Below are 12046 nucleotides of genomic sequence, written 5' to 3' on the forward strand. Positions count from 1 at the left end.
TATAATCCATATTTATTATTTAAATATAATGGTCATTGAAATTAAATTAATAAATTATAATAATTCATATTTATTAAAAAATCTATATTTATTATTATTCCAATCCTAAGGAGAAGGAAGACAGAAACCCTAAGACCTAACAAAAGGGGAATGAGGAGGCTAGGAAGACAAGGCTGGGACCCAGCAACTGCTAATCTTCCAGCCATCATCCATATTAAGATTGTTCGGCCTTTTCTCAATCTCCAGGGCCTCTCTAAATTTGCGATGGTGAAACTGCGCAACTTTGGCAATGACTTGAGCCTCTTCTTGTTATAATTAAATATAACAAGAATATTAGTGGTTTGACTAGGGTCATTAGGTCAAAATTAGCCGTTGGCAATATAGCCGTTGGAGTCTCTGCACACTCTATTTAAACAAGCTAAGCCGGATTGGTTGGTTCGAAACGCGTTGACAAAAGATTGGTTATGTGATTTCGCCGAAGATTATCTAAACAATAAGAATTTATATTAAAAAAATCATTTTAAAATATAGTGTAAAGTGTGAGTGTCTATTGTTCCACTTGGCAAGATAAGTAAATCAAAGAATCATGATGGTCCATTTAGAACCCTCTCAATGTTGAAATACTTGAATTACGCCAAGCATGGCACTAATACATTAAATAATATAAAATGCCCATTACACAAAGTATACTAAAAACAAAAAACTAAAGGATAAATTTGACTAAATGTACAAGTCCCAACTTGTACAATGAGGTCACCAAGATTCAAGATGAGTGAGAAACCATAACAAGAGAAACCATAATTTGCTAGGAAATGAATAATAAAATCAATGAAAACATTAGGGACACAGTGCCATAAGAAAGAGTAGTGTTGTTTATAGATGAGAAGAGAGTGTTGTTTATAGATGAGAAGAGAGTGTTGTTAAGAGATCCATCTTGACCAACTGCAAAAGGAAAAATTGCTAGACTATCCTTGGACTGTTACAAAGAAATAATAAAAAGTTTACTACCAATATCACTATGTTATACAGAGGTGAGGGTTAAACCCCAAGAACATTTTTTTTGGGTAATCCTTAAAACCTTGGCAAGGGTTTAAACTCAATATTACAAGATGACCCAATTCTAAGAAAATCTTAAAAAAATTAATTTATAAATTAAAAACTAGTACAAGAATTATGAAAAACCCATAAGGGTTTCAATTCAGAACCATAAAACTTAGAGGGGAAATCTATAATTTTGTCCCTAAGAATACCAATGGAAATAGAATGAATTTAATCAAAGAAATGTAGTAGAAATTACCTAGAGTATTCAGGGTGAAACTCGAGAAGCAGCTCTACTTTTGTTTATTACGTGTAAAGTGTCCATAGGGGAAATAAAAATTAGAACCAAACCTTGTTAAAAGAAAGAATAAAGAAAAAACAATTTAAATCACAAAATTCAAAAACTTAAAGGATAACATTCTATGGAAAGTCTTCAAGGATAAATCCCTGTGGAAACCCCTAAGACTCCATTAGAACATACAAACAACCACTTAGAAAAAATGAATAAAAACCATGAAAAGGCTATCCACTGTTGTAGAAATCATTAATCATAACATGACTAAATCATTAATCATAACATGACTTGTAAAGGAAAAATACTGGAACAAATTAGAAAGCTAGAAAGCTACAATGGTGGACAAGAAAACCATATTTTAAAACAGTGGCTAAATAGAAAAGAGTGAAATGCATATCTTACGTTTAAAGGAAAATTAACAATGAAAAGGGACGCAAACCTAGTCGTATTTCCTTAAAGCCATGACCGTTTGATTGCCTTGATTGATCACCATTGTAGAACATGAATGTCATGTGATTAAGGTGTGTTGGCATGCACTCGTGGAATATGCCACATGGGAATTGGGACCTAGAGGTTTATTCACCATGCGAGCATACCTATTCACCATGCGAGCATACCTATATGAGTGGTGTATGTGTAATTTTCAACAAAAATAATATTTAACCTATTCCAAAGTGTTACATAATTTCAAATGGGGCCCCACTAATATATAAATCCCTTTGTTAGAAGAAAGGGGGGGCATGCATAGATAATAATCCTTGTGCTAGGATTGGGGTAAAGCCTCGCGGTATATAATATAAATAAGTAAACGAGCTTTACATGAATGAAATGGTGGCACAATGAAAACTATGAACTAACTTCATTCATAAGGCAACATGTATAGTTATGAGGTATTGTGAGACAAGGTCCTCCTAGCATATTTATGGGCATTATATTTAAATATATATGGAACTCAAATTACATAAACGAATTAAGTATGAACAAGTGAAGCTGCGACGCAGCGAGTCCCTGCGTGAAGTTCGATCCAGACCCATAACCTGAAAGCTAGAAGCTAGATAGCTTCTGACAGCAGAAGCAGAGAAAATTTATCTGGTTAACAAAAGCAAATTGTTTGTCGGTTTTACCATCTTCCCACAAGTTGGACTTGCCAGGCAGTGAATAACCCACGAGTACTTGCAGGTCTGACTTACTGTTCGTGACTTTGACCTGTCAGCAGGATTCAGACTAAGGACCGATCTGAGTTTGATCTACAGCAGTACTCTGAAAACTTGACAATTTCTCCATATTCTAGCTTTGTGCAATAAATGGCGCCCTTTGTAAGATTCTGTAAGATTACCATGCGCAAAGTTAATGACATCATTCAAAGTAGTCATTGCGATTTGAGCTTATTATGTCGTGGCACTCTTTTAAAATTCCTTTCATCTTTTGATATGCGATGTTCAACAGCACCCATTCATGTTTTGAACTATGAATTTTTCAAGATTAACTCATGCACCACTGATCAGATTTCCGGACTTTTTTGGACTGCATTGTGTTTTACCTGTTTTCTGGTTCTATTGTGCTTAATGGCTGCTATTTTTTGACGTGCTTTTACAACATCTTCTGGTTCATTGTGCTTGTGCTATTTTTTAATGTGATTTTGCAACATTTTCTGGTTTTATTGTGCTTAATTGGTGCTATATTTTGATGTGCTTTTACAACGTATTGATCATATATTTTTATACAAAAATGGGGTATACGTAGATCTTGCCCTCTGTTTCCAGATTGGCTTGAATTACATCATATACATGTTCAGACGAATAGGTTCAATATTGATATTGCCTTCCCAGACACTTGGTAGTCCTTCATTGGCTTGAAGGCATTTGAAATGTTTTATCCACATCACAAACAGAAATTACCTGCAGAAATTTCATGAAAATAAAGATACCTGATCTATTACAGGACAGTAAGAAATATGCGTGCTTGCATTTGCTTCAATGAAGAATATTTTCTTTTTCTTCGAACTGTCGTCGGATCTGTCATGGAGGAGGCCGCGGAACGGGATTTGCTTTAGCTACGTCGTAGGTTTGTATCTTGCAAGGAAAGCCTTGTATGCAAGGGTAGCTGCGTTCTCGGCCTGCGCTATCACGTACCCGATTCTACACTGCTTACTCATGGGGTTTCCCATGCTCTAGCACATGCTGTACAACCAGTTAAAAATTTAGTTAAGAAAAATAAAGGAAATATAAGAATTTAGAAACCATCGGAACAACTCTATCAATTAATTATAAATTTATCGAAATACATTTCAAACCCAACGAGGACTAATGGGAAATTTTAGGACATCTTATAGGAAATTGTGGCCTTCAAATGTTTCAAGCTAAGACAATAAAAACAATAACCAAACGGGAAAAGTTTCTCAATGCAGTGGTCACGTGTCGTATATTCTGCATGCAAATATTTTATGGTCGACTCTACATTGGAAAGGATGTTAGGCCAGAGGTAGAGCCATAACACGTGGCTTGCATGCTCGCAACTTTGTTGTAACAATCCAAAACATCTGTCTTCGGTCACTATTACAGAACTCCATGAAGATGACATCCGATCCAGATTTTAATTCCCGATCGCAAATGTCATATCCTTGGACATGCAAGGTCGGTAAGCTCTCTCGGATGACCGGCTTCACTTGTCGCAGTTAGGAGTTCGTGTTCACACTCACATTCTGTGAGCTGGTTCTTGATCCTTTGGACATTTTTCCCTGCGCTCTGAGCATATTTGTCTCCACATGTCCCGTCCCCTTCTATGGCGAGGCTGCATGGAAACTCTGCTCAAGAGCTTTAAAGGCCGCGGATTGTGTTGGCTTAAGAGTAGAGGAGTGTTTCTGTTAGATGCACATTCTGAAGAGGCATCGATTTAGCTCTCGATCGGCTAATTTTCTAGGAGGTAAGCTCATTTAATGATCTAGTTATGAAAATGGCGGCTTTCGCTGTTTCTGGCTTCGCTGTTTTCGGAAACTTCGATGTATTTCGGCAGTTGATGGGCTGAAAAAGAATCCGTGGCCTGCAGAATTTAAGAACAATCTTCTTGAAAACTAAAATGGAATTTGAGACACTCCTTAGCTAAATAGCGCGCTTTTATGGTATGGAAAATGCTATTATTTTGTTTTCTGCATTTCTTCATTCTCTACACCATTGAGATTGTTTTCAACATATTTTACTGAAAACTCCAAAGAAATTTGAGATACTCTGTTTTTGCTAAAAATTGGACTTGTGCGTTGCCGGAAACATAAAGGCTTTGTTTGCTGGCATTTATCAGTTCTCTGTCCTTATTTAGGTCACATTTCACTTTATTTTGCAGTACGGATTAGTTGTGAAAAATCTTACTTCTGTATCGTAATGCACATCGCAGTTTCGAAAAGCTGGATTTAGTTGCCGAGACCTCTTTATTTTGACGAATCTTCTGTTTTTTTCTTGTGTGTTATCTGAAAGATATTCTTAGATTTTTCTAGTTTGTAACCGCCGAAAGACCGAATTGTTTTCCCTATTTGTTTGTTCAAAGCTTGCATTCGCTGGCTTAAAAGGCTGGCGGCTAAACTGTATTGTTTTGTTGCTTACAAGCCTATGAAATCGCTGCACGCTTGTAACTAAAAGAACATTAAACGGTTAAATATCGAAAGAATGCGGGTAACCCCGATTTGAAAGTCTTTGAAACCTGTTAAAATGCTTTTGAATAAGTCTTTTGAGGAAACTCAATGCTATTTTAGATTCTAATGTATTCAGGGCATGCTTTTTCATCCCTGAGAGATGGACATGATACATTCAATATTACAACAATCTAGTGATTCTCATAGCTTTGTCTTGGACGAGATACTCTGCTTACGTCTATTTTTTCTTTCTTTCCAGGGTACAGTTTATACCATTCATGTTTTGAGGACACAATTTGACTGTCTGGAACTTGGCAACAAATCAAAAGAAATAAACTGTGAAACGCACTTAATGGTTGAAATTGCTATGCTGGCAAGAAGGTTAGGTTGAAGAGGAATAAAATATCAAGGTTTCTGATACTCTGTCACGCAGCGGTTAATCTTTAGCAAACATGGCCGCCACAGCCGAGACAGTCTCAGAGATGGCCGACGAGACAGCCGAGATGAGATCAGGTACTGTACCTGCACGCCATTAGAATGAACAGCCATCTCCTAACTCTTAACATATTACAGTGGATGCTCACGGTCATGAAAAGGAAATTTTGGTCTCTAATAAACAAAAATTCCATGCAATGCATTAAATATTCAATAGATAATTCCGGGAAATGGAATTTGGTCATCAGAGAGAAGTGATTTCATTCATGCAATAGTATTAGTCAAAAAGATGAAAACCTCCAACCTGTTACCTGATAAGAATTAATCGAAAAAGGTTCTGAATTGATTTGCTACATGTGAACAGAGAAGGAGTCGTGTAAGACAAATCCCGCCACAGCCGAGACAGTCTCAGAGATGGCCGACGAGGTGGACAGGGACCAGTTCCGGCGGGAGGCAACCAATTTGGCCTGGCATAGTCTACAAAATGAAGACAGAGACCTGGGATTCTCAGCAATAAGGTATTAGTAACTCAACTCTGAAGATCCCAGCGCCACATAGTTGTTACAAAGATCCAAATGTCAGTGTCAGAAAGATCCACACGTCGTAAAGATCCAGACGTCAAAAACGGAAGCTACCAAAGGAATCATATTAAACTTTCCTATGTACGCCGGTGAAACAAAACTGGCATTTAATGTGTGCTCAGCTAATAGCTAGCATTAAGCTAGCATCAAGTTCGATAGTATAAAATACGAAACCAAATACTACTTACGAAACCAAATACTACTTATAACATATGCTTTTGGTCTTCAGCCTCGGGAAGAGGCCAAATAAGAAGGAGAATATATCTGCATTGAAAAACTTTGGGTCGCTAATCGGTGTATGTATAAAAACTTTGGTTATATCGTAATCAGTGAATTCCACAAGCAGGTGAGCTAATCGGTGTATGTGTAAAAACTTTGGTTATATCGTAATCAGTGAATTCCACAAGCAGGTGAACTAATGCTAAGTTCGGCCTAAACGATTACTATAGTCCCTGGCCATTGCCAGATGGCAGGGACTAATAAGATAAAAGCAACGTGACTCTAGGTGCTTACAATAGAGTCAATTCCATTGCAAAAGGGTTAAGTGTAGCTATCACATTCATGAATTTAAAGAAGAAATGTGGTTAGCATTCAAATTATATCATACATATATGCGTCATGATGATAAAAGCATATCATGCAACTGTATTTATGTAGCTAAGTTTTTGTTTGTAGGTGATTGAGGTACATTACAGAGTCATCAATGTCATAATAAATGGAGTAAGATCACGTAGAGAAATTTAGAGAAAATATGAGAATTATGAGAAATATTAGAGAAAATTTAAATAAAAACATTGTCATTTCAAGCGCAATGAGCATTTTTTACTTTGTCTCCAAAACTAATGAAGTCTTTATGAAAGCACAATCATCTATTTTTCCAGTATTTTTTAAATTGTTTGACAATATTTTAGGTGAGGCTAACATGTTCTTGGGAAACCCTAGCCGAGCGGTATTGTTGGGATATCCTTGTATTCTCAAGATAATATGTGAGAAGAATGTAACAAATATCAACAATGAAGAATTAAATATGTTGGAGAATCTAATTGTGAGAAGAATGTAACAAATATCAACAATGAAGAATTAAATATGTTGGAGAATCTAATTCCAACCACCTGTTAGGTGTCAAAACCATTTATCCAAGTCTCCTAGTTCAGTTTCAGTTAGTCGAGTTTAGACGAGTTTCACTCAAATCATTTATTAGTGATATTTCCAATCTAATCTTATTTAATTGATTCATAATATTGAGAAGAGAAATCCTCTTCTCCACGTTTTGTTCTCTTCAATTTTTCTCATGGTATAAGAGTGTAGGTTGTGTAAAACTCTTTGAGAGCAATAGTGAGAAGAGACGAGGTTCACTCGTGTCATTTATTAGCGATGTTTCCAATCTAAACTTATTTAATTGATTAATAATACTCACAAGAACAATCCTATACACCACGTTTTGTTCTCTTTAATTTTTCTCATGGTATTAGAGTGCAGATTGCATTAGACTCTTTGAGAGTAGTAACAAGAAGAGGCCAGGTCAGATAAGACTCCAAAGAGAGCAGTGTCTCAATTTTTTTGTAGCAAATGTTGTGAGAAGAGGCCGAGGAGAAAGTACGAAAGCAAACTAAATTCCGCACATGTGAAGAAAAAGAAGTGTGCCAATTGCCCACCTTTAAAGCGAGGTGAGTATGTAATTTTCGACCCCGAGCAAAAAAGAAAATGTGCAGACACGCCGTCAATTGAAGCAATGCACAAAATTGTGAGGAGGACCTCTTGAGATCTGGGCAAACTACGATAGTTTAAATAAAAACCAAGGGACCAATTTTTTGTTAAGCTATGAAAGTTCATTTTGGTACTCCACTGAGCAACAAACCATTCAATTCAAAAAGGACAGGTCACACTTCAAACTTCATTTTATTTTCCAATTTTTTAAGTGAGCTTAAGTCATTAGTTCAAGAGCTCCGCTTTTGTGATTTTTCAAAAAAACATATATTCCTTTTAAGAAGAAAAGGACTTCATTAAAGTGGTGTTTTTTATTTAAATGAATATTCATGTGGGGTATTGTAATATTTTTTAAGAGAGGGGTTTTTATTTTATAAACAAATGGGTTTTTTAATTTAAAGGTTTTTTTTAAACAGTAATTCGTTAATTTAAAGTTTTTTAATTTAAAATATGATTTTTTAAAATCATATTTTGTTCGTAGCATTTAACTTTATTTCAATATTTTATTTTAAATATGTTATAATTTAAAAGTATATATATAATAATATGATATTTTCAACCAATCATAAATAAAAATTTAGAATTAAATTTTAAAAAAATATCAAAAGAACTTTCTATTTATATGTTATTATATATTTAATAATGTTTCCAATAATATACCAAATTAAGACATTTAAAAGGAACTTGATATTATATGTTTACCTTTTGTGGTGGGTGATCTCCCAATTTACTTTGACTCTTGTTTGTTGTTTTGTTCGTATAATTATTTCCTTATCAAAATAAAAGTGAAAGTATCTTAGTAATTGAGTTGTTTAATGATAATTTTGTACTTAATATGTTTAATTATGTTATTAATATATTTTATTTTATAGTTGTAAGAGGTATTATTATATGGGGTTTTGATTTATTTCTAAATCATTCATATCTTATAATTGAGCCTTTTAATGCAATGAAGTATACCTAAATCTATTAATTCTTCGTATATTTAGAAGTCTACACACCCAAATCAACCCAAGTCCATCAAATAATTTCATGAATTCATCTCAAATGTGCCTAACGTATATGACTACTTCCAAGTCCATCTGACGTTGAGTCCATCTCATTCACCCCCATATGTTTCCAACTATGACTAAACTATCTAAGTCATCCCAATGGCACCCAAAAATTCACCCAAGTGTGATGTGTACATACGGATGTGTGCCCAAGGTGCATGCACTAATTTGGGTCCATGGATATCTATGCTTGAAAACATTTTTGTCATGGGTTGCAATACTAAAATAGATGTGTCAATTTACTTAACTTCGTTACTAGTGAACCTTCTATCCCAACCTAGTCCAAGGACCCAAACTAGTGAACCTTCTATCCCAACCTTGTCCATCACGAGAAGTGTTTGTTTGAGTATGAGGTTACTCCAAGAGGGCTACTCCTTGTTGATCAATAACTTATCAGGTTCATTTATAAGGAGAGTTTTAATTGTAAAAAATAAAGTCAATATATTGTAAGTATTGAGGCATGAGTGATGTGGGATATTAGTGAATTTATAAGTCTAAAAATATATTAAAAGAGAGTTTAACAAAAATATTTTAAAAGTTATCTAAAGAAATTAAAGATATCTTTAATATCTCACATATACATGTCGTAAGTTTATTGCACAAAAAAACCATAAATTGTTGGTGACAACCTTATTTGCCTTTATTCACAGAGTTCCCCTCCATTCTTTTCTTATTATATACTGATAATATAATCTCACTCAATTTGTCTATGTTATGCCTTAGATGAGTCAAGCTACACAAAACTAAGTCTTATAACCATAATTCATCGACCATGTCCTTCAATACTAATGAATTACCAAAACGATGATGCAACAAGGTGTCTAAATTCTATGCGTTGGGTTATAAATGATGATGGGTGACACGTCGACCACAATTTTCATAAAAGAATTAAGTGGTTGATTATAAACATATAAACGCATTCTTCCCGATTCAAGAAGCCTGTGTGAAATGAACTTTTTCCAATTGAGGATTGTGTTATTTTTGAAATCACCAATTCAGTGGTGCGAGCCTTTGTAATTTATATCGAGTAGCACTAAACTATTTTATATTGAATTAAATACGCATGGCTACAAATTGAGCGGCAACCATGGAAACGAAAAAGGAAATGGAGATGGAAACGATACTTGAGAAGTATGTGGACATCATAAGTGGAGAATTTGCTTATGATCCAATGCGACTACCATTGGAGGAAGACCCCACCCAGCTTCTCTAGAATAGAAACACACTACAAACCGTTTGGGAAATTGAACGACATGCCCGAAATCCTCTTACTCGAGAGTGGTTTGACATTAAATGCCCCATCTTCCAAATGCTTGATTTTGTTCATTACAAAATCACAAAAGATGGATTGGCCATCAACAAAGCCATAAGCAAGGAACAAGTTATATCATTGGATGTGAAGCCAAATTCATGCAGGATTCTAGATCCTTCTACACCGCCATTAGTTTCTAGAATCACATGCAGGATTCTAGATATTTCTACACCACCATTAGTTTCTAGATCATTCCAAATCTCCATATCAATCACATACAAGATTCTAGATCCTTCTTCTGCGTCTATAAATTTGTAATTCTCTGGCCAAGGAAAGAAAGCAAGTGAAGGCCCAAGCCTCTTATGTAATGCAAAGTGATTTCTATTCCCTAGTGATTGTTTTATCTATTCCGCTGTTTCTGATTGAGTAATCTTGTTGTTCCTCCATTTGTCTCTCTCTATGAATTATTCTCTGCTATTGTCGTTTAAGTCTCTGAGTATGAATTCGCTGTGAGTTATGTATGCTCTGATCTGACAATTGGTATCAGAGCTAGGGTCGAATATCCACTCTGCAAGCCGCTTAGTGCCATCGCATTACTTTGGCAGCGTTCATTAAAAAGTTGGTTGCTACCCCTGGAGCTGTTGAAGGATCTATCCAGGAAATAGCCGAGGAACACTGGAACTAAAAGACAATTGCTGCAAGAAAAACAAGGTCGTGGATCTATGTTGATACGTGTTACTGGAGTTTGAAACATGGAGATCCGTGGAGTTTGGAGTTGAAACATGGTGTTCGTAAGTTTTTTTTACATCAAGCTTGCATGTATATGTCAAGTTTTTTCTCAAACCAACATATGTATGCGTGAAATGTGAAAAGGTTAAAAACATTATAAATGAAAATATATAATTATATGTTGGAATTTTGAAAAGTATATTTTAAAAGAAGGAATTTTGAAAAGGGTATTTTAAAAGGAGGAAGGTCATTATTACTAAATTTTAAAGAGTAATAATTAAAGTATTATTTTTAAGTGGAGTTTTTTGGGGCGTGAATTTGATTGAAAATGGAGACAACAGTTACAAATATGGAGAAGTTGAGCGGGGCTAATTTTGCCTTGTGGAAATCACAGATGGAGGATATACTAATTTTAAAGGATTAATATTTGGCAATTGAGGGGACAACAAAGAAACCCTCATCGATGAAAAATGAAGAGTGGAATAAGCTAGATAAAAAGGCGATTGCAACAATCTGCCAATATTTAGCAAAGAATGTTTATTTCAATGTGTTTGGAGAAAAGATGACAAAAGGTTTATGGAAGAAGCTCCATGATCTATATGAAAAGAACACGACATCAAAGAAAGTGTCCTTGATGAAGAAGCTTTATAATCTCATAATGAAGGAGAGTGCTTCAGTTTTTGAGCACTTGAATGCATTTAATATTATTACTAATAAGCTTGCCTCTGTTAAAATCATTTTAGATGATGAAATTTGAGCTATTTTGCTAATGTGTTCTATGCCAGACAACTGGGAAAATTTAATTGTAGCTATGAGCACTTCAGCAACTACAAGGACCCTAAAGTTTGATGATGTTAGTAGTAGTTTAATGAATGAGGAGCTGTGACGTAGATCAATTGTTGAAAACCAGGAAGGAGAGGCTCTAGCTCTATCTAATCGTGGGAGGAGAATTGATCGAGGCCAGCAAGGGAAATCAAGATCGAGAGGCCAATCAAAATCAAGGAGAGGTAGAATCATCTGCTTTCATTGTGGCAGAGCTAGGCGCATGAAGAAAGAATGTCGATTCTGGAAGAAAGGACAAAAGGATTAGAGACCGTCTAATACAAATCACAAGTCATCCAGCACAAATGAAGGTGAGACCACTGTTGTAGCCACAGATGGTGATGTGTTGTTTACTGTTTCAGTAGAAGATGCATGTGCATATACATCTAACTGTAGATTTGATTGGATCCTTGACTCTAGGGAATCTCACCATGTAACCCCATGCAAATATAGTTTTGTTTCATATAATCCTGGAGATTATGGTAGAGTGCATTTGGGGAATAATCATTTTTG

General features: G+C 35.3%; 2 long non-coding RNA genes across 4 annotated transcripts; one reads left to right on the forward strand and one right to left on the reverse strand.

The window, feature by feature from the left end:
- Nucleotides 1–2380: 2380 nt before the first annotated feature.
- On the reverse strand, nt 2381–5844 carry LOC149265396 (uncharacterized). Its single transcript, XR_016251208.1, has 3 exons — nt 5702–5844; nt 3261–3513; nt 2381–2657 (listed from the first exon to the last, which is right to left on the reverse strand). It is a non-coding gene; the product is annotated as an uncharacterized LOC149265396 (long non-coding RNA).
- LOC149265397 (uncharacterized) lies at nt 4324–6004 on the forward strand. Of its 3 annotated transcripts, none has more exons than XR_016251170.1 (3): nt 4324–4451; nt 5215–5468; nt 5755–6004. It is a non-coding gene; the product is annotated as an uncharacterized LOC149265397 (long non-coding RNA). The 3 variants fall into 3 exon arrangements; XR_016251185.1 differs by lacking the exon at nt 4324–4451 and adding an exon at nt 4508–4645; XR_016251177.1 differs by lacking the exon at nt 4324–4451 and adding an exon at nt 4847–4995.
- The last annotated feature ends 6042 nt before the right edge of the window (nt 6005–12046 follow it).

This window comes from Pinus tabuliformis, chromosome 6, assembly GCF_031772625.1.
Source record: "Pinus tabuliformis cultivar Carrire ecotype Pingquan chromosome 6, CPIR1, whole genome shotgun sequence".
Classification (NCBI taxonomy): Eukaryota; Viridiplantae; Streptophyta; class Pinopsida; order Pinales; family Pinaceae; genus Pinus; species Pinus tabuliformis.